This window comes from Agelaius phoeniceus, chromosome 3, assembly GCF_051311805.1.
Source record: "Agelaius phoeniceus isolate bAgePho1 chromosome 3, bAgePho1.hap1, whole genome shotgun sequence".
In the NCBI taxonomy this organism is placed as follows: Eukaryota; Metazoa; Chordata; class Aves; order Passeriformes; family Icteridae; genus Agelaius; species Agelaius phoeniceus.
In genome coordinates this window covers 11,450,717-11,472,059 of record NC_135267.1, presented here as the reverse complement: position 1 = coordinate 11,472,059, position 21,343 = coordinate 11,450,717, and the positions used below count along the sequence as shown (strand labels likewise).

The 21,343-nt window shown below is 35.6% G+C and overlaps 1 protein-coding gene across 12 annotated transcripts in view; it reads left to right on the top strand.

The window, feature by feature from the left end:
* Positions 1-21,343, top strand: part of LOC143693500 (uncharacterized) — a 215,800-nt gene that overhangs the window by 6,739 nt on the left and 187,718 nt on the right. For 2 of the 12 annotated variants that reach the window (XR_013181213.1, XR_013181212.1), the window contains exon 1: positions 16,366-16,508. The exons of 9 other annotated variants lie outside the window; for them this stretch is intronic. The gene's annotated coding sequence lies outside the window, so the exon portion shown is untranslated. Of the gene's footprint in view, positions 1-16,365; positions 16,509-18,685; positions 18,775-21,343 lie in introns of those variants that run through there. One more of the 12 variants, XR_013181214.1, reaches the window with a different exon arrangement.

Sequence of the window (21,343 nt, the reverse complement as noted above, 5' to 3'; positions counted from 1 at the left end):
CTCTGAAGGTTAAAATAATATTTTTATAGTGGAAGGAAGAAAGTGCTCTGCTTATCTCAGGTCCTCCTTTATCAACTTAGGAAATGGAGATGCAATTAGCAAAAATGATTGAAGGGTGATGGCTCATATTCAGTTTCTCATTCTACATAGTTCATCTGCATGATTTCAGGAGCTCACTTCATTCTTGCATCTCCATTCCTCAGCTGTGTAATAGAAAAAGAAACCTTCCTACTATTCACAGAATCTAAAGTTCAAATCTCTTTGGGCAGTATGAATTTTCATGCAGATTTTGTCTCTTAGTGTGTCATTAAAGCACACCAGTGACATCTTAGGATTGTTTAAAGGCTCCTAGATACTCTAGGACTTGAGCAAATGTATAAAAACAGGTTGGTATGAGCAAGTATGGAGACTAACCAGTATTTCTAATGGTCATCATAAAGGAGTTCTGATGAGTGTCTGTGTAGTGAGATTCTTGAAAGAGGTGGGGAAAGAGTTGATTTTTAAAATGATACACACTTTGCAGAAGGGGTCATTTAATATGCTGCCTGTGAAACATCTTTTACATAAAACAGCTTTTTATAACTCTATTTCAAGATTTGCAAGAGAAATTTGTCAAAATACTAATTATTAGAAGGAGGCCTACATTGAAGCATTCAAATTCAAATTGTGTTCTCTACTTTTATTTTGCTTTTTATTTATTTTAGGTCATGTTTTTGTGTTCATGCAAAGGCTTTGCACATTTTTAATATGATTTCCCATTGCTCTGTTTCTTAGAGCTTGGTAGGAACACCATCGTATAGCCCTGAAGCTTTTCCTCACCCATTTAGATTTCATTAACTATGGTACTTACTTCACTGTGTAGGATGAGGCTGTCTGAACTGTATCATACAACTATTTTTTAGCTACTTATACTAAAAATATATTTATAAAATGATTTCCTATTCAGTTTGTGGGGTTTGTGTTGTTTTTTTTTTTCCCTCAGAAAAAGTGATTAGTGAAGAAAGGATAACCTTTCTCTTTAAAGGCATTCCAAAACATAACAGGAACCAGTAAAAACAAATGCTTTTAAAAATGTAGCTAGAAATCAGTACAGGTTGTCCAAATATGAGCTGTTAGCCAGTACACTAAGGACACTGTATACAGATACTGTTTTTATCAGTTGTTATCAAAGCCTTTGCCAAAGTAAATGAACTTACCCTTCATTTTGCAGATGTCCTGGCTACCTAATTTGTAAAACATGGGTGTAAAATGATGTAATCTTTGTTTTGACAGCAACAACTCAAATAAATATAGCTGAAACAGGCATTCTGGCTGAAGAGTTCATAATAAAAAACTTTAACATGACTGTACAAAGGAGCTATTCTGCAGTGTCTGTCAGTCATGGATAAAAAACAGAAGAGTTTTGTTCCTCTATCTGGTATCTAACCGTGGAAGGCCTCAGTCTGTATGATAACTGCAAATAATGGTATTGTGATGATCCTATCTCCAGATATCCATGGTAGCATGTGAGTAGGAGCTGTATTATCCTTTTGGCAGAGAAAGGTTATACTAGATAGAAGGGTGAGGATGATGTTTGATGACTAGATCTGAAATCTCTAGAGGGAAATTTCTTTCTGGCAAGAGAGAAGAGGAAGTTTGTCTGTCTGAAGTAGTTTTCCGTTTTGTAAAATCTCTTAAATTTTATTCTGTCTCCACTATTTTTAATAAACACACGTGCAGAAGCTGAAAGGAATTATATATATATATATATATATATATATATATATATATATATATATATATATATTTTTTTTTTTTTTTTTTTTTTTTTTAGAGACTTCTCAGGTTTCCTGATGAGAGTTTTGTGTTGCAATTTTCCAGGTATCCTTGCAAGACTTAGAACTACATTAAACTTTCCTTGTTGTCAGTCTGACATATGCGGTTTAAGCTTGGAGCAATAAAAGTAGAGAGCAATGAGAATAAATTGACAGCTGTCTCACAGCAAGCTAAAACTAGAGAAATGAAAATACCTTATCATGAAAACTGTATTGGAAAATCCATCTCAACTGCTGGGCATAAGTAATGAATCATACCTAATTGCATGTTACATATTCTAATAGATTTAACAATACTTACCAAAATAAGAAAGCCACTCTATTTGAAAAATGAAAATTATGCAATGGTGTCATATAACAGATTAGACCTAATAATTTCAAGTAGGTTGGTAAAAGCTGTAAAATTGTGCTGTAATTACATTTAGAGCTAGATGCTTTTAGTCAACCTTATCCAGTAAAACAACACTCCAAAGATATTGTAATTTGTCCCCTGCTCAGACTGATGTGGTTTTCAGTATATGGCTATCCTTTGTGGACTAAATTAGAAAAATAACCTCTCCCACTTCCACATTGAGTACAAATTCAAGATGAACATTCCAGGAGATTGTGAAAGCCCATCTTAGAGGAAGAGCTGAGTCAATGGACGTCTCTTACCACTTTTTCTTTGGGAAAAAAAAACCCAGGTTTTCAGAGGTGCATTGAATGAATGGTATTTGTGTTTCACCCAGGGATGAATTATAAGCAGCCCTCACCACTCTGAGCACATACAGCTGACCCCTGCACTTTGATGGGAAAAGTTCCTGTATAGTCCTTTGTCCTGGTACATGAACAAATATGATTCTTAGTAAAAAAACCCAAACAAACTCTAAGAATTGATCATTTGCAATAGTGGCGAAAATTTAGAGTTTTATTTCAGTGTGATGCACAGCTGCTCACTGAGGCAGACATTTGAACAGACAGATATTTGAGAAGAAATTCTTCCTACACTAAAAAAAGGAAAAAAGATTTTGTTTGTTTGTTTGTTTGGCATAATGAACACAGCAGACAATATTGTTGGTTGAAATGATTAAAATAGTTTTGACCTCATTGAGAGCCTAGTTAAGCTGAATTTTAATTTTTTAGTGGAAAGTATGATATCATGAATCATGCAGAAGCAATTAAAAAGAAAGCCAACAGAAAACTCACCAAGAAACTTGAAAAAGAGAATGAATGTCACAGTTTGACTGTCATTCAACTTTTTGGGTATTTACCAACAGAGAACACCTTTGTACTGCTCAGTAAAGCAGCTGGATGACAAAAACTTGCCAGGTTTATGGGAACAGAATGTGTTGGAGAACTTACAGTGAAAATCTGGCAATTTAATTCAAAATAGATTTATTTTAGAGTTTTTAAAAAGTAGCAGCTGGTTATTTAGTGATAGCAGTTTCAGATACTTCAAGATCAGGTTTTCTGAACCTTTATTTTGTGGAAATTGTTTCTTGTTCCTCACATTTTAGAATTCATATTTTTGATTGCTTTTGAGTATTTTGATTTTGATTTTATGTATTTAGCTAAGTTATACTTTAGATATTCACTGTAGAGCAGGGAACATTTTTAGCTAAATGTTGCCAGTCATCTTTACTAATTTAATAATCTCTTGTATATTAGCACAGTGGTTTAATCTTTTTTTAAATCAATACTGTATCTTAATACTTCTTAGAGCAAGCTATTATTAGCAGGGAATCAGCTAGATATATGAGATTACCACAGCTACACAAAAGCCACCTATCCATTATAAATAAACAGTATGATAATTAACCCACAAGATTCTTCCTGACCCTAAACTGAGGATCAATCAAGCTGGTTGTGTTATATTTGAAGTGCAGGTACACTGGCTAGGATCTCAAAAATAATAGCACTGAACTAGCATAGCATTTTTTCTGAGCTGCTGTATTGTACATCTTAACACAGGAGCTAAATTGAGCACAGCTTTGTGGTGATGCTGTCTACTTCTGCTTCAGGACATGCCTTCATCTGTACGAATATTTGGGATGTCTTCCCAGTATACACTGTTGCAAATACAAATTGCAATCTCTCTCCGTATTCATTTTGAATAGTAGATTTTTGAACCTTGAGGTTTAAAATGTTAATGCTTCTCAAAATATTACTAGTTGACAAGACAAAGCAGTATTCTATTTTACCAGTGTTAACACTGTTTATGAACTTTCATTCCAGCTCAACTGTAAACATTGTTAATAAAGCCAAGTAAATTGTCGTAGGAGGCTCAGTATCATACAACAGTCTGATATGAGATTTTTATCCCATTTAAATTCTGCATAGTTAAGTTACAGTAATAACAGAAGTGATATCATCCATGTCTTGTTACTAAGAGTGTTCTCCAACTGCTGCTTTCAACCTATATTGGATACTGAGCCAGTTGGACTTTTGATCTGATCCCATTGAAATGTTCTTAAAGCAACTGTTATACTAAAATCTGATCCAAAGAATAGATGAGCTTCCTATTGCAAAGAAAACAGTGTGGCATAGTAGCAAAATGCACATTTCCTTACACATTGCACATTTTGCTAGTTATTTGCAGCATTTTTTGGCAGAATGTAAGAAAAAGTAGAAGATATTAAACATACTTCAATTCCATACCATTTTTGGACATTTTTTATGGGCATGATTCTTGATGATCAAGAGCAGTGAGAACTAGATTGCCTGTTTCAGTTATTAAAATGAGATTTGTAGAAGTTTGGTGCATAAATGCTAGATAATGGCAGTCAATGGAAATCAGTGCTCTTACAGTTGCCTAAACCAGCACATCCCTTAAACTCAGCACATTTATGTTACTATGATCTTAATTTCCCCTTAAATTTGGCTCCTTGCATTTAGCTACCTGGTGCAACCACTGCACCCTTGCTTCTCTTCAATGTCTGTTAAAATCTAGTGACAAAAAGGGTGGCACTGAAATGCTGCCTTCATCTTTGGAGGTGTCTGATATGTTTTGGGAGAGGTACTTGGTACGCTCTCAGTGCAGATGGGCAGCACTAAGATCTGCAGAAATCCCTAAGTGTGATCACATCTGTGTTTTCATGTAGCACGTTTTAACTACCAGGTTGTTCAATAGTCTGAGAGGGATGATGGGGGAGCCAGTGGGTGCTGAGCCACACTGCAGGCAGGAATGCCAGATTCTTAGTGCAAGGGAGAAGAAGAAAGAGTGGTGGGCTGCATGCCAAAGAGATGGAGAGAGTGGAATGAGCAGCATATTGGTTGGTTTTATGCCTTGAATTAGAGAGTTTTGGTTTAAGAAATAGTCCTGTAAGACTAAATTAATCCATATTGCCTATGGGTTTGGATTTGTGAGTTAATATTTTAATTGAGTAATACCCAGGTTGCAATATAAACTTAACCTGTATTAAACAAAAGAGAATCCATTTGAAAAGGGGGCCTTTAATGAGAAGTGAGGTTTACACTACTGAGTAAAAGTTGCATTCATGTTGCATTTTCTTTTTCTTGTAGCTAGCAGACAATCAATACAGCTATCTGCTTTCACAAAGTTTGTAGGAATGTTAAATCTTTGAGACCTTTTCCCATGTATTGGACTTAGATGGAATTGGTTACTGGAAGTGATCAAGAGGAGCTGAGCAAAGCAGCTCATTTTTTTTCAGGAAACCATGTAAAAAGGAACAATAGTCTTTGGTTCAAGGAGCTTTTTGTTCTCTCTGAGTCTACAAAAAATGCTGCCAAGCTTGGTGTCTTAGTAAAGATATGGTGTTTCTTTCATTTAAACTAATTTAAATATACTCATTATTTCTTATTCATAGAAACCTGATCCATATACTGAAGAATCAGGTCAGGTGCCAGGCTTTTAGGAGTAAGAGCTTCTGATGGGAAGCTATTACTGATGTTTCTTTCTACTCTTACCCTAGAAAACTGAACCACATGCCCTGCATTCCTATTTCCTTACTGTCCTCTGCTCTTCATATCTCTATTATTTTGTGGTCTACAGTATTCACTGTTTTCTTTTTCCAAGTGATTATTTTATTATTTTGCAATGGATTGTTCGCTTTCCTGGCCCCAAAAAATCAATTCCTTTTCCTCAAATCTTTCATCATCATTAGCAAAAAAAAAAAAAATCAGCAATTATTGCCAGGTAGACATTTTCTGAGCTTTTAAAAAGCATCGGGTTTCTTTTTTATTGCTTTAAAGATCTTTAGAAATTTTACCTAAAATTATGTCATTTTAGGTTTTCTCTGTGTAATCAATTTTCTTAATCTAGGAAAAGAAAAAAATATTGGAATATATCTACAAACATGAAGTGATAAATAGTAAAAAGTTGACAGTTGGTAGTAGTACTTTAATAGAATCATCTTTGATAACAACTCCTCTGGTACCTGTTATATGTGCTCATGAATAGCCACTGAACTAACACAAAACATCTGCTGCTTTGGCTGAATTTAAATGCCCCAATCTGATAATCTTGTTGAGAAATTTAGCAGTCGTCTAGAATGGAAATTCACGTACCAGTCGTGATCCATCAAAGAGAATGAGACACACACAGAAATATATGTTAGCAGATGCAAAGATTTTGTGTTGAGCCTTATTTTGTATTGCTCTGTTTTACATTGTGGTTAATGGTTCTGAGTTAGGGAGTATTGTAATTATACAGGTAAATATTCAGGCACTACCTACAATGTAGCCCTGAAAAAATAGGCAGAAAAATGTGTTTATTTAAATTGGATTCACTGATGCATGCATGCACAGATTTTATAGAGTAATAAAATTCTACATGCAAGACCTGTTCAAATTCCAGATTCTTAAAATTTTCTAGGATTCTTCACCTAAAGAACACTGAAAGAAATATTCCTTTTATAGTATCACAGGCATTTGCAGCATATTTTGGGGGAGTATTTTATTTGATGTATGTTGAAATTAATTTTCCAAGGAAAAAAGCACTCTTACATACTTATAAATTTCTGTGACTTTTCTCACAATATCTTTTTTTCTGATTGTGTCAGTTGTGTGACTGAAATTTCTTATTCTTTTATCAATGAAAGTGACTGATACATGTTTTATATTTAGAAATCATTGAATGGACTTACTGCTTTCTCACTGCTTTTTAAAAACTGAGTGTAATGGAGGTTCTGTTTTATGTATTGAAATCTAAGCTTTCTGATATTTCCATCTTATGCCTTTTAACTTTTCCAGTTATTTTTTAGAAAAAATCTTGATGGTATGACTTAAGAAATCTTAAGGTTGCCACAGTCACTCTTTTTAATCTTCAAGTGCCTTTTTTCCTCCAGGTCTTCCATCCTAGCTTCTTGTGGTGGGCTTGAAAATCAAATATACTGGAAAGTAAAATAAATAAGTCTTTTAATGTGTATTGCAATGTTATCTGTTTCAAACCTTCAACTTGGAAATAACTGTTTAGACACCTTTAGTCTGTCAAAGTCTATTTTTTTTTTTAATCAAAAGAAACAGCATGGAGAAGAAGAAAGTATATAAATTGTGTACTAAGGGGAAATATTCAAATCCAGTTTGAGATTTCATTCTTGAATCTCAATAGCTCGTATGTGTGACATGGTTCTGCAAATCCAGACAAGGTAATCTGTAGAAAAGTAAAGCAGAGTCCTGCACCTGGGGATGAATAACCCCAGTACATGCGCAGGCTGGGGGCTGACGTGCAGGAAAGCAGCTCTGCAGAAAAGGACTTGCTGGCGGCTGGACAGCCAACCAATGGGCAGAAACTGATGCACAGGGAGTTCCATCTGAATATGAGCAAGAACTTCTCTACTGTGCAGGTGACTGAGCACTGGAACAGATTGCTCAGAGAGGTTGTGGACTCTTCCTGACTGGAGATATTCAAGAACCATCTGGGCAAAATGCTGTGCCATGTGCTCTAGGATAACCCTGCTTGGGCAGGCAGGCTGGAGCAGATCACCCACTGTGGTACCTTCCAACCTCACCCATCCTGTGATTCTGTGATTCTATAAAACACAGCTTGTTAAATTCTAAGTTGTCTTAATACCATGACAAATGGAAAAGACTTGAGACTGGATGTAGAAGTACCTGGGGCTTCTTTTTGAAGGTCCTTAGCTATTTTTCTGTGAATTTACGGAAGTACTTTAAGTACAAAGTTTCTGTATTTGATACAATGTTGGCAAAAATGTAGCCCATGAAGGAGAAACAATTTAAAGAGCAACTTGAAAGTTGTTTGTTGCAGCAGCTCCCTGGCTGACACAGACTTACTGCTACGGTCTTGTGGAAAAGTAGCAGGACTTATTTTTTACTATATGTATGTATATGCAGAAGTATAGGATAAGTGTACATATTTGAAGATATGTGTATGTGATTGTGTATAGTTGGCTACATTATTGTTCTCTAGAGAGCTCTGATCCCCTTCAATGTCATCCTAATTACATAATAGATAAATAATTACGATTTTTTACTTATGTTCAGTCATCAAATTGCTCTTTTTAAACCTTTTTTTGTTTGTGTATGTGTGTTTAGGTGACCAAAAATTAAAAGAATTTTCAAAGACAGGATTAAGATTCATAGTATAACCACAAATTTTTTTTCCTATTGTCATCTGCACATCTTTCTACATTATCAAATATGGGCAGTCTAAGCTAATTTTGCACAAATTAATAATTCTAAAAAAATGAAGTAATTCAATAATATTTTACAAGATACTTCTTCTCCTTCTTATGTAATTAGTAGCTGTATTACCTACAAGTAAAATCTAAAGTAATCTCATGAGTTTCTTGATCAGTGGAGAATACTCTTAATTAAAAAAAGAAAACAACCCAGACCCAATGTATAATTGCTAAAAAGTTACAAAAGATAGGGAGTGTGCTGAAGAGGCTATATTGAAAGATCTTATAAACTTCCTTGAATATTTTATCTCTTAAATTCACAAATTTGTGAGGAAACAAAACAGTGCAATTGAAGGAAATGACTGATTTTCTTAGAAGAACGTAAGAAAAATAAGAATGAGGTGGAGTCTGTTTCATTTTTGGTTGGGGATTTTTTGGGGTTTTGTCCCTCCAACTGTGCAATTAAAAAAGAGTTGGCAGCAAATGAAAGAGTTTGAGTCCCAACATAGGGACATGACAAAATGCAAGAATAACTCAAAGTTGCCAATGACTCCATGTCCTGACGGATGTTGGGGACTAAAGGTGTCCCTCAGGGGTCTGACTGGGGCCAGTGCTGTTAAATGTCTCCATCGGTGACACAGACAATGGAATTGAGTACATCCTCAGGAAGTCTGCAGTTGTCACCACGCTGAGTGGTTCTGCTGACGTGCCTGAAGGATGGGATGCCATTGCCATCCAGAGGGATCTGGACAAGCTTGAGGAGTGAGCCCATGGGAATATCATAGGGTTCAATTGTGCCAAGTGACCTGGGTCCAGGCTACATGCGATGGAGATGAACCTAAAATTTGTAGGATATTTCTACACTGGTCTGTGTAGTATTAAAACGCATTAAACTAAAAAAAGGTAAGCCTCAGCAGGTAATACTAAAAACTTCAGTGAGACCCTGATGCTCTTAAATACTGTGTTAGACAGACTGGAACATCTGAAAAAAAAAAGGCACAAAAAGTGACTTTATGAATAAAGTTGTCATATATGTAAAGAGGAACAAAAAGTACAGAACTGAGGTTAGTACTATTTTCATTTATCTCTTCTCTTTTGACATTTTTGTTAGTGAGCTAGGAAATCAATAAAGACTAATTTCATTGGCAAGGATTAGAGAGTACATAGGAAGGAACACTATATACTCAGAATGTGTATAGTTGCTTTCAAGGGCATTTTGAATAAAATGTATTTGTTATAAAGTAAATTGAATGGTTCTTTTTGTTTAATTGGCTCATCTATCAAACATTATCCTTTGGAAGACCCACTACACAAAACTAAGTTTGCAATATTGAATATACTTAAAGTATTTTGTTTATTTCAGTTATTTTACACCCTCATAATAAATGCTTGTCTGGTAACCAAAGCCCTTTCATAGAAATGATAAATCATGTAACTCAGAGTATCAGTATAATACAGGAAGTGTCCTTTTAACACCCTCTTAATCAATAACGTTCAAAAATTAAATATATTCCATGTGCATCATCTGTGATGTAGTTTCTCTGAAAGAAAAATGCAGGGATTTGTGCCTTCTGTAGGAGATTAACTAATCAGTGTCTGGAAAGTTGGAACTGTTGGTTCTGGAGTTAACAATGTGGTTGCACACTGGACACCCAGCAACAGAAAACAGGCTTTGGCAGGAGTAAAAAGAGATTCTTCAAAGCTGAGGAGGATCCAGGTGTGCTTTCCAGCAAAGTTTCTGGGCCAGCTGACCCTGAGCTATGAAAGGCTGATAGGAGGAAATGGGGAGTGATAGAAGTAGGAACCTCCATGCAGTGGGGGCTGGAGACAACTGTTTGCCAACCCAACCTGTCACCTAGAGAAAGTTCCTGCTTGCCTGAGATCTGGATCCAGGGCTGTGCTTCCAAAGCTTGTGCAGACCTGTGGCTGTTGTTCTTCCATGTGGGTACCAGTGATACAGCGGGTGGCAACCTGGGGAGTATCAAAACTGACTGCAGAGCTCTGGAGGATTTGTTCAGTGATGTGGGGGCCCAGCTCTTGTTTTCAGTCTTGCAAGGAAAGGGAGGGCTGCAAGGATACTGCACATCAGTGTTTGGTTATAGAGCTGCTGGTGGCAACTGAGATTCAGTTTCTATGACCAAGGGACCCTGCTTGAGGATCAACACCTACTTGGAAGAGGTTGGAATCCACCCCCATAAGCAGGCCAATGGTGTCTTTGCCAGCAGAATGTCTGACCTGATAATTAGGGCATTCAAACACCCATGTCAACAAGCACAAGAGTTACCACCAGCCCTGTGAGAGAGTGATGGTCAGGGTTAACAGCAAAAAGTTTGGGGTGATGTGAAGGAAAGGGAGCACAAAATTAACAAAAAAAAAGGCTGAAGTGGGGACATTTCAAGCATTTGTGTGTAAACTAGGAAGCGCCTTATGGAAAAGTGGCATTATGGAAAAAAAAAACAACCCAGACTCTTTCTGAGAAATCAGCATGCTGAGAAATCAGCATGTCTCTATGATGGTCTGTACACTAGTGTGGAGAGGAAAATTAGAGATTTATTTGCAGTTGCAGGGATATTATCTTGTTGGGATCATTGAGATGTGGGATGGTTGCATGACTTGCAGTAGAAGAATAGATCGCCCTGCTTAAGCTGGAGAGTTGGACCAGATGACCTCCAGAAGCCCATTTCAACCTCAGACATTCTGTGATCCTGTAAATTCAGCTAAAATCAATGCATGTTCCATTAAACTCACTATTTATGACTGTATATTCATAATAATCTTGGGTAACAAACACTGGCAATGAAGGGCATTGTAACTTGTGTTTTCCAGTGAAGTAATGCTGTCTTAGCTTATAGAAGAATGTCTCCTAATGGTTTCCTTTGGAGGAAATAAGCAGAGAAAAAGCTCCAGTGTCATGCATACCGAAAGTTTGATGCAATGCCTTCCAAGGTGTGTTCGTTCTTTACTTAACGTCTTAGCTAAGCATTGCTGAGGGGAGAATTATGTTCTTCACATCTACTTTGAAAAGACTCCTGTAGAAGCAATAAGTCTGCTTCATACTTCTGATCAGATTTATTTCAGAAAAAATTAAGTGTGCAGTTTAGTTCCAATACATATTTTCCACAAAATCAAGATTATTTTATCATTGCTATAAGTCAGTATAGCTTGTAGTCATGAATAAAAGCATGAGTATTTAATTCATTGTTGACTTCTTTGTTGGTGCCCAGCTGATATAGAAGACAATAAGAGCACCAAGGTGTTTTTAGTGATGATTTACATGTTTCTCATATGGCCTCAGCCTAGCTGTAGAATAAATCTGTAAAGGCAAAACATTCAAAGATGAAAAATCTAGTTTTATACTTAAAGGTGTGCTGTGATTTCTGCTGTAATTGTGAAGGGGCAGACAAGGGAAAAATCCTAAAACAGCCTTACTGTGCTTAACAAATTCAAAAGGAAATTTTAGGAAAAAGGACTCATTATCACTTACCAGTGCAATACACCCCCCCTGCATCACATGACTTGATCACACTTTTGGAGTTGCATAACTTTTCTATTCTTCCCATTCAAAATATTGAATAGAGTATGTATGCTGTCAGGTAGTTGTATTATGTACTTCTAAAGAACGCTGGAAAAGATAATGTAAAGAAATCTTTATTCCTTTCACAGTATCAGCACCCTGCTGAGCAAGTACCTCTTCTTATTCTGGAATAGCTGCATTACATTGAGTGTTTCCGAGGGAATTTTCTAATGTAATTTCAACAGAAATTTAACAAATAAATGTCTTGGATAATATTTTTTCTGCTTTAGAAAGAGTTTTAAAAACCTAATAATTGTCCTTAAGAGAAGATATTATATTTTTATACCTGATTAACAGTATTATACAATATAAACATACTTTTGTTTAGTTCAGTTTGTTAAACTATTGAATTAAGCTTATAATTGCATCAATGTCCCACACTAAATCACTACTATACTCTAGGAGATGTTTATATAAAGATGTGAAATGATGATTCCTTTAGAGAGGCTGCACACTAAAGACACCCATATACCAAATACCTCATGGTGACTTCATTGGAGCTACACTCACATTAAAATTAAGCACGTGTTCACAGTGAGCTTGAAACCCAAACAGAAGAGTGTCAGGAAAATGAGATTACAATCAAAATATGTAGAATTATAGGCATATATTTCCCTGTGTACTGTGTAGATATATAAAACTTCAAACCATTAAATTAGTACAAGCAAGAAATTTTAGAGGTAATGTTGTTTTAGTCTTTGTTGTCTCTAAATATTTTTTCTCTTTGGTTTGTATTGTCATCTTTTAGATCTTTCCTAGTCTGTGTTATATATTCACTTACACATAGCATTGAGACCTTCAGTGGTTACATTGTCAGCCAAATAGCTCTAAACATTGGGATTCTGTTGGTTGACTGTCACTTTACAATAACTGAAATAACAGGTAGATTCAAGAAACATGTTTTATATGTCACACATTTATTGTGCTACATGATTTAATTATAGTGATACCTTTATACCTAGATTTTCTGTCATCAGAATGTCCTTTTTTTTTTAATACATGGAAGAGACCAAGCAAAGAATTAACCTGGCATTTAATTATACACTGAATTATTATAATGACAAGACTTAAACCCTGTTGTATGGAGTCCAAACAAATTTGGTTAATGTACATCATAATTCTAAACCTGAAACTTGGACTGAGCAGAGCTTGTAGGTCTTATCACTTAATCTCTGTAAAGCTTCATAAGTTACTTATAATAGTGTGTTTAGCATGGTGTCAAGCTTCAGTAGTTGATGTCTGCCTGTTGAGACATGCATCTTTGTTACCAATAGTTCTTTAGCTAGGAAAAAACCCAGATACCTTTTTGCAAGTTTTGGAATTTATCAATCTGAATGGCATTGCAACAGAAAAGTAGATGGCACAATTTTTATGAGCAACCGTGGGTTGATATTGAACAATATTTGGGGGGGAAATTCCATCAGCATACTGCAATGTTCTCATGAGACTGATGATGTTGAATCTGCCATTTTTGATGCCCTAAAATCTGCTGCCACCAGAATTTCTTTTCTTAATGTCAAGGTCTGCTTTGGCAGTGAAACAGGGGTCATGTTGTGGAGCTGAAGAAAAAACAGTTTCAGTGCCAAAAGACATGAAACAATTGGTGCATAAGGTCAACCAATGTTCTTGCCAAAATGCTTCATGGCATTAGACCCTTCTAAATCTTTCTTTAAAAATCTTCCATCAAAAGATTGGAATACATTAATCTTGTCCTTTAGTGCTCCACAGAAAGGATGAATAGTCCAGTATTAAATTTGAAGGTAATTTTCTAATGAAAAAAGAATCTAAAGTTTTTTAGAATGGCATTTGCATCTTTGAATAAAGCAATATTCTTTCATGCTTTCTAACCTGAGCCGATAGCTTTTTCATGAGTTTGTTTTCATTTTTCTACAAAAAATTGAGAACTATTGTTTTTGTTGTTAGAAATGTTTAGTTATGGAGAATGAATAAAATATAATCCTTTTAGTGTTAGAGAGATCAAACTATAGAATACTTCCTTTCATACAGTTTTATCTAGCACTTGGTAAAAATGGCAAACAGTGATTCCTATTTACATCCCCAAGATGCATTATTTTTGTAATGGGTGTTATATGGCTACTTTCCTTGCAAAGCTCTCTCTAAATTGATTTCATTGTATTACTGTTTTTTTTGCATGCAATTCTTCTAAGACAATACTTGGCTAAATTCTTTGACCCTTGTGTGCCAAGTACGGGTCTTAATCAAACCTGTAAAACCTGTATTATTTAATTTATTTTTAGGTTAATATTTCTTATTAGTTTCAATGGTAAATTTAGTAGGATTGAAGCTGGAAAATTGGTGATATGTAATTTTATACTTCTTAATATACACTAGAAATTGTTAGAGAATCATCTTCATATCAACATCCTCTAGAAATTTTTTAAGGTCAAATCTGTGCAGAAGGTCATTTCAGGGCACTAGTTTAACTCTCTGAATTTAAACACTCTGCAAAAAACACAGAGTTGAGTATAAAGGGGAAAAAACAGTATTGGCAATATTTTCAGTTGCTTTGATTGCCATTTTATACTGGCAGAATTTACTCAATGGCTTTGCTTTCCTTAGTTGTGCGTGCAAAACTGAGCCAGAATCAAGCACTCATCTGGAAGCTGGCAATGGATTTGGTTGGCTGGCCCGTTTCTTTTGATAGGAAGAGTGTTTTTCCTTAGCATAAGGTATAGTTGACCTTGAGTGGTCTGGAACGTTGTTAATGCTGAAGAAATGGCTGACAAACAGCAATTATGGAGAAACATGTGGTTTGTTGCTATTCTTATGCTCTCATCAGGTATTGGTACACAGTTGAGGTCAGGCCGTGAGAGGTAACGTTGTGGATGAAACAGTGAAAAAGAAACAATGTTATTTTCAAACTCTTTATTCACCACTACAGATATTTTCTATATGATTTGCCCTTTCTAGCACAGTGACCTCTATGCATATGATGATGAAAAATATTAAGAAAAAGATAAGTACTAATAGCTGGCATAAGAAGTTATTCACAAACACTAATCTAAAAGCAGACAAATAATTGCATGAGTTGTTGTTGGCATCACAGGAAGTATAAAGTCAGATCTGGTTTTCAGACTTACTAATGCAAGTACTCCCTGCTGGAAGCATGTAACAGATGTAGGATTTTCTCAAGGTTAAATGTGATTATGGTGCATGCACACATACAAATTGCAGTCAGAGATTGACTCACAAAATAATGAGATCTTTTCATAAGGTAGCAAACTATTCTGATTATCCTTTCTACCTTTAAGATATGCTTGTGTTTTAAGTCTTTATACACTGTGTTTATTGGGTAACTGCATTTAAGCTGCTATTATGTGATTGAACTTGAAGGTTTCTGCACTTCGTTTTATTACCTGCAGAAAAAAATAAATGTAAAGGATCTATAGTTTTACTTCTGTGCGTCAGCAGTCAGAATTATCTTCATTTTTTTTTTTTTTGTCTGATTCCTTACACATCTGAAATGAGATAATAAAAAGCACAAGAACATATTAATGAAATGGAAACTGCTGTAAGAAAATGAAATAGATATGAATAAGTAACATTCTGTGCCCTGTATTGAAAACAGATTAGTTTAAATTTATTACTAACTGTCAAAATAAGTGACTTCAAAACTCCAAAATCCTGTAGTGAGGTGGATTAAAAAAATTCTTTTATTATCTAATATTATAAAATGATGATTTAACTCAAATAGAAAATAATGAACTGGTTAGATTGCTGTAACCAGAGACCTCTGAAGGGTCTCTGCCCCAGTGATTTGTCTTGGTGCAATAAAAAATATTCTGTGTGAACTGCCCAATGTTATCCATTTGTCTTTTCTGGTTCGGGTTTCCGTGTAGTTTGATGCACAAAAATAGAATTCCTTTTTGAAGAAATGAAATCAGAAGTCCTGATCAAAATGTATTCCAGTGTAATAATTTGACATTAGACCCCCCCCATTCTATGGTGATTTAAGAGAAAGTATCTGGTAAACACAACCAAAAAATTAGGTTATGCCAAGTGATTGTGAAAGTCATAAAATGATGGTGGAACTGAGGGCTTAAACTGGTTCAGTGTGATGCTGCAAAGAGTTAATTTTCAAATTAATATGTTAAACAAAGCAGTCTCTACTGTATTCTGTACTCCGGTCCCAGCTCTGCCTCAGAAAGGACTGAATGCTTCCTCCATTCAGAGTAACACCATATTGTGCTATCCAGAAGTTTTTCACAAGCCTCCACCAAAAGAGTGCTATGCCTTCAAGGCATAACTAGAGCTCACTGGAAAGCTGTTCCTTTAAAAAATGCTCATTGAAAGATGCAGTTTCATTGAAATGGAAATGTACACAGTTTCATGGATTAAAAAACCAGAAGGGAGTACTGTGATCATCTAGCCTGGCATACTGTACAACAGAGACCTCATGGCTGTCTTAGTTTCTTCCCATTTGAACTAGGTCATGTCTCTCTAAAGATAAAAAACCTCTCTACCTTTCTTTTTAAAAAGCATACTTCAAGGATGGGAGTGTCTGTCACAATTTTCAATGAGGTACTCATCATTGGTAATTAAGATGTTAACTCTAAGTTTGTCTGTCTTCAGTTTGTAGCCCCTGGGTCTTGTTATGCTTCCGTCTGTGAGATTGAAATGATTTTGTCTTCCTGTGTATATATTTATAGACTGTAATATAGCTATCCATTATACTAAGAAGGTGAAATTTCTTGATTCTATCACTTTAGGTCATGTTTTTGAGTACTTTGATGGTTATATTGTGAATACTTGGCTACTTACTGACGTGATTTTGATTGGGGGATGCAGAGATTGGATGTGTTACTTGAATACCTAAGTAACTGATCCTAAGTAGTGTCTCCATTCCTGTTTGAGATTCCACTGTTAATACATCCATGTTCATGTTCTTTTTTAACTGAGATTAAGAAAAGTTTGGAGCTATCCAGATGGTCTAAACCTGCAGGGAGTTCTTTGCTTGACAGCTTGTATTGTAAGCTTTTAGGTGTTTGTAGTTTACAGCTCTGTTGCCACCTCTAGTGACACTAAATCATACATTGTTTCATTCTTCCTTGATGCTAAGTCTTTTTTTGGCTACTAATTCTGGGAGAATCTTTCTTTTAAAAAATCAGAGACCTACTGCATTTTTTGTTTACTTAAATGCAGTCTAGGTCTCTGCTTTTTTTTACTTAAAGCAAATCACAATTTGGGATGGACTTCCCCAAATAAAAGCCTTCAGAAAAAGTAGAAAAAATTAAAAAGAAGGGCAAGGACTGGACTGATGATGTTAATGATAGTTGTGTTGCTCTATCAATTTTGTGTGAGATCTCACATGCTAGAATCTTAAGCTCAGATGTGGGAGACCTTAGTGCACCTTCTTCCTTTGTGTCAGGAATGACAAATTTTCTTTTCCTCCTCCCCCTAAGAATACTTTTACTACATAGAAAGAAAATAATTTTTTCTGTCCGCCAGAATGAATGTGTATTTCATGTAAAGCTGAGTAGTGGCATGAGTTCATTAGTGTACTTCAGAGTATCTTCTTTTATTTCTTAACTAGAGCAAAGAATCACTTTGACCTCTCAATGGCACCTCTTAACCACCAAGATATTAATGATGCAAGTTTTTTCCAAGCAAGTTTTGCTAATTACCATTTTAAAAAACAAAATTCCTTATTTCTTGAAAAAAATAATCTTAAATTTGTGCTCTTTCTCCTGGTGAATAATGAATGTTTAAGAACTTTTCAAAAGGTAGACCGTAAAGGACTTCTAGAATATGATTAAATTGCTTTTAAACTTATTTTGGAGTACAAATATGCCATCTCTGGGATCTTCATTGTAGCTTATGCCAATATTGACAGGCATTGAAGTGAAATTAAAAAATGGATTGCATTAAGGATAAAGTTATTATGTATCATGTGGTAAAATGTTTCTAAAACATTTTCTTTCTAAAAGATAGAATAAATACAAATAGTTTTGTCTTTGCAAAGGAACAGTATTTCTCAAGGAAGAGTGTAACAGATATGGATATAGGATCAGTAATATTACAGGCCCATTTTAATTTATTTGAAACTTCCATAAGTTTAAAAATTTGATGCAAAAATTTTCATGCTGATGTCTGCCTTAGCTAGTTTGTTACAGTCATTAGAGCAAAATGGCCCAGTCATTGAATAAAAAGAAACTAAAAAAGGGGGGGGGGGGGGAGAAAAGGAAAAAAATTACTATTTTTAATTTAAATACTTTGTGGCTCCTGTGCATTGACATGGGACTAGCTGCTACATCAGGAGGATGGCTTGGTTTACCAGTTGCAGAAGTCTCTACCCAAACCTTCCACACTTGGTTTTTCCTTCCCCATTCCCTTCCTTCAAGATTTATTACCTTTTGAAAAACTGCAGTTTGTGTGCTCAGGGCATGTATAGTCAGCAGAGACTGCCGGAACTTAATTTCTCATTCTCTATCATAATCACTAAGCATGCTCTATACTTTCATAGTTTGTAATTGTAAGAGATGGCAGCTGAATATACTTCTCCCCTTTGCATCACCCACCCCAGATATGCTGTTGTCTCATCAGATTGTACCTGGGCCATTCCTACTGAACTAGTTCTACCTCAGAATAAATTTCCTTCTTAGAGCAGTTCTGAGTCAGAATAGCAATGAGGCATCAGCTTTGTGATTTGCAATGCAATTCTTTTCAGCTGGGCCCCTTCGAGCCCTGGCCTGGCTGCTGATGCTTGGATCGGCTTGGGGTAGAAAGCAACACGTCTGCTGAGTCTTAAAACATTGAGAGAGAAACTGAATGGAAACTGGAGGATAAGGTAGAAAGTAATTTACTTTTTGGAAGGTAGCTTTAAGTTGAGAAGCTGAAACTGAGAGATGAGAAGTGTAAGAGTTTTATTTGCCTTTATCCGCCGTCTTCATCAAATCTCCTTTCTGCTTTGCATATACAGTTCCACATTTCCTATGTAGCCACTCTAGTTCTTACTCCAAATACTTCTCCCATTTTTTAGTCTCATTCATAGCCATGTTCAGTCTCAGCTTTTGCTAGCATCTTAGCAAATTTTCCTTCCTACTTTCCATGTGGCTTTCCGCTATAGTACAGGTATTAAAATATGAGTGTTTATCTCATTTCTCCTTGTGGCTTCTTTTTTCCAGTTTTTGCCCAGCTACGCTTAGGCTTCTCCTCATTCTTTGTCAGAATGCTCTTTCCAGACTCCTTTTCATGTCCATCCACTACTTTTTCCGTGACCAGACACTCTTGAACTCTTTGCTTCTGGACTGTTAAGTGAATTCCAGTGCTCACTCCCTGACTGCAATCTGTGCAATTGAGATTAAATACATGGATATTAAATACAGGTCTCTGTTACAACTGTATTTCAGCTTTGTTGGCCTGTTGTTTGACATGTAACCTTCCGCCTTCTGTGTTGCTCATTTTTGCTCTGAAGTCTGAATTACTGCATTTTCATGCTGCTCAATGTCTGTGTCTTTATAATCTTAATTATTTTATTTCTATAATCTTCTAGTGAAATGAGGGACGAAAGAAAGTGGTTTTAGCCATATGAAATAATCCAGGATATACAAATTGAAAAAAAAATAAACCATATAACCTAATTTTTCAGAGTACTTAATGTTATATGCTGTATATTAACTTCTGTATGTTGAAAGCAGAACTCCTCTGGATTATATTTACAACTATGTTATCAGCATTCTTGCAAAAGATATTTAAGGACTAGGTTGGAATGGGATATGTGTGGGCACAATTAATGATGCATCAAAAAGGCTCCATTTAAGTGCCTTATCAATGTTATTAAGGCATGCAGCAGGGGAACACCTTCCAAGTTTTCCAGAGAAGCTATCACTTATTTTGATCATGATACCTTCTTTTCAATTGTGCAGTTGCTTATTGCACAACTTCCAGGTGCTGCAGCAAATGAAATAAAAATTCTACTTACAATCATGGTTTTCTATCAGAGCAGATTCCTCCTGAGCATCAATTGAACCTGGAGTATTCTGGGAAGGAATAGTGGTTGTTCATGAAGTACCATAGTGTTGTTAGTCAAAGGTACAGGGAGGCAGAATTACTTCTGGATTGATGCTATAAGTCTGTGTTCAATGTATGATGTGTAATCCCAATAGTGTTGTATTAATTTATCAAGGTAACTGTGGCAGCTGAAGTTGAAATGCTCATCTGTGATAAACATTTGGAAAAATTTGGAAAAGTATTTAATGCTAAGAGGACTTTAAAAAATAAGTATAGTGCTACACAGTGCAAATGGGTGTAGTTTAGATGTAATTGTTATTAAAGAAATCAGCTGCTATAATTTGCTGGTAAGCAGGGCATAGACAATAAACATTAATTATCAGAGGTTCTTTGACTGACAAGGGCACCAACAGCATGCTTTGACATACAAGGTGTGTTTGTTTACTGGCTACCAAACTCTTACCAATGGAAATGTGCTTAACTGTCATTTCAGACTCTGTAAACCTGAGCTACTTCTTTCAACATTTAAGGCAGGATTTAATAATCAAAATAGAAGTGCCTAGTCCTATTTGAAATGACCTACCACATTTAAGCTAGCCTCCAGCTGTCACTCCAGAAAGACTCATTTCCTCTAGCCTCATGTCTGCTAGCCCCAGGTGTCAGATACCCTAGGTGTCTGAAATATCTGTGTTTGAGCCACTGAGTCAAAGTTCTCTATTTCAAATGTACATTTTTAATCTAAGTTGTATAGACCTTGGTCTAGGAAACAGAGCTTAGAGATCTCCTTTTTCTTAGAGATTTTTAATTTTCATAGCCCTTGGTAGAATTTTGTTTCCCCATGAATAATTTGATAGTGTTTGAGTGAAATTTAACATCCCTGGTTCTATGGATGCGTTTGAAGGATTACTTTCTTCTGTTTGTTTTGAATCTTCTGTTTGCTATTTTCCCTTATTTTTTTCCTACAGCTTCTATGGGGAGGGACAGTAAAAAATGCTTTTCTTTCACGTTCTTCATGACAGTTTTAATGTAAGGTCTTTGGTATGTCTCTATTTCTTTTCTAGGCTAAAGAATTCTGGTCATTCTTTGTACAGAAATTGTGTCAACTTTGATCCATTCTTTTTCCTTTTCTGTACCTTATCCAATTATATTTCATTATTTTTGTGGTAAGAAGGACCACCAGAGTTATACACCTTATTTAGGTGGAGCTGTGCTTTTTATGTATTCTGTGGCAAAAATAGTAATCATAATAATTTTTCTCTTTGCTTTTTTTAACTACTATTAAGCATATTCCTGATATTTCCAGAGAGTGATCTAACTCCAAAGGTCTTGCTGTTTAAGAGTATATACTTCAGAGTCTATCACTGTGTATGTAAAGCCAGGATTTCTTTTCATTTGGTCTGTGCATT